A 2,032-nucleotide genomic window follows, 5' to 3' on the forward strand; every position below is an offset into this window, starting at 1 on the left:
TGAGACTGGGAACCCAGAGTCCCTCAGATTCTTCTTTCTCTTTTTGTCTTTTTCTTTTCTTTTTCTTTTCCCCCACCATGAAAGGCCACTCAGAGTGGCCTCTGGCCTCTCTAGCTTACAAGTCGCCCCAACCAGATCCAGTCAGGCTTTAGCACCCCACCTGTAGACAGAGGACACTCTCCTACAAGTCCTGCGGTGTTCACCACCAATTTATACCCCACCTATAGAGGGGATACGTCTCCCTATAGGCCTTGTGATGTCGCCATCTTCATGGGTTTTCACGGTTTCAGCTATGGGTAGCAAGCCATCCAAGCCCATCAATCCAGCCTTCTGCCTGGGATGCCTTTTAGGGGCCCTAAAACCCAGGCCTTAAAGCCCTACTTACAGATTCCACACTTGTCCATCTTTGTTCAAAAAAATGGCCCCAACTTCCTTTTATGACTGGCGGCGTACGAGGACGGACCGCCATGAAGGCCTCGGGCACACTCCGGGAGTACAAGGTGGTGGGGCGCTGCTTGCCCACCCCGAAGTGCCACACACCACCGCTGTACCGAATGCGCATCTTCGCCCCCAACCATGTGGTGGCTAAGTCCCGCTTCTGGTACTTCGTGTCACAGCTGAAGAAGATGAAGTCATCCGGGGAGATCGTGTACTGTGGGCAGGTATTCGAGAAGTCCCCCCTGCGCGTGAAGAACTTCGGCATCTGGCTGCGCTATGACTCCCGCAGTGGGACACACAACATGTACCGCGAGTACCGCGACCTGACCACTGCTGGGGCTGTCACACAGTGCTACCGAGACATGGGTGCCCGGCATCGTGCCCGTGCACACTCCGTTCAGATCATGAAGGTGGAAGAGATCGCTGCCGGCAAATGTCGCAGGCCGGCTGTCAAGCAGTTCCATGACTCCAAGATCAAGTTCCCGCTGCCCCACCGTGTTCTGCGGCGCCAGCACAAGCCTCGCTTCACTACCAAGAGGCTTAACACCTTCTTCTAGACCCAGAGACCCACTGAATAAAACTTCAGAGTTCAAAAAAAAAAAACGGTCCCAATACAATTTAGGTAACAATTTAAAGTGGCTGCCTAACGGCACCTTTGATCCCAATATACTATGAGAACTTTCTAACTACTGTCAACACACAGGCAAATGGAAGGAGTTTCCCTACATCCAAACCTTTTACTCTCTAAGCTCTAAGCCTAAGCCCTCTGTCCTTGCAAGTTGTTCACCTGCTCGCATGTTCCTGGCTATGCCATCTGAATTGGAAGAACCCTCCACTTCTGCTCTGGACCCAGCTAATGAACCCCGCCTTTTCAACCTCAGTGGGTAGCTACTCCCATTCCTTCAACTCCTACCCCCGTTCCACCAGCCTCTACCCCTGTTCCTTCAGCTCCTACCCATCCCTGCAGCTCCTACCCCTGTTCCTTCAGCCACTGCTCAGGACCCTGCTAAGGAATCCACACCTTCCTGACCTCAGCAGACAGATACTTCCACTCCTTTACTTCCCACTGCCTTGCCACCTCCCTCTGCTCGCTCTTCAGCTCTCTCTCTCCCCTGACTAACTACTCCATCAGGCCTGCTGGACCATTCTTCTTCTCCAGTGCCTGGCTGCAGCACCCACCGGCTCTGGCACCCACCTTTACCCCTCCTCTCACACGCTCTTGTGTTGCTATGGAACCCAACCCTGATCAAGCCAAGCCGGCTGCAGTTCTCGCGGGGAAGAGGTGGCCAGCATAGATGGATTGATTAGGGTACACGTTCCTTTCTCCCTCTCAGAACTTTCCCATATAGAACAAAAACTGGGATCCTATACGTCTAATTCTACCACTTTCATTAAGCAATTCCAATATATTACCCAATCTTATAATCTTACCTTTTATGATAACTATATGACCTATCTAATAACCTACTTCCTGAAGAGCACAGGTGAGTCTGGGAGCAGGCCAGACTACATGCAGATGATATTCACTAAACACATGTAACACAGTCTCCAGGGGCAGAGGCAGTCCCAGAGCAAGAGCCTTCACTGGGGCTAT

At 52.0% G+C, this 2,032-nt stretch overlaps 1 pseudogene; it reads left to right on the forward strand.

The window, feature by feature from the left end:
- Nucleotides 1-447: 447 nt before the first annotated feature.
- Nucleotides 448-1,041, forward strand: LOC142847377 (large ribosomal subunit protein eL20 pseudogene; annotated as a pseudogene).
- Nucleotides 1,042-2,032: the final 991 nt, after the last annotated feature.

This window comes from Microtus pennsylvanicus, chromosome 3 (genome assembly GCF_037038515.1).
Source record: "Microtus pennsylvanicus isolate mMicPen1 chromosome 3, mMicPen1.hap1, whole genome shotgun sequence".
Classification (NCBI taxonomy): domain Eukaryota; kingdom Metazoa; phylum Chordata; class Mammalia; order Rodentia; family Cricetidae; genus Microtus; species Microtus pennsylvanicus.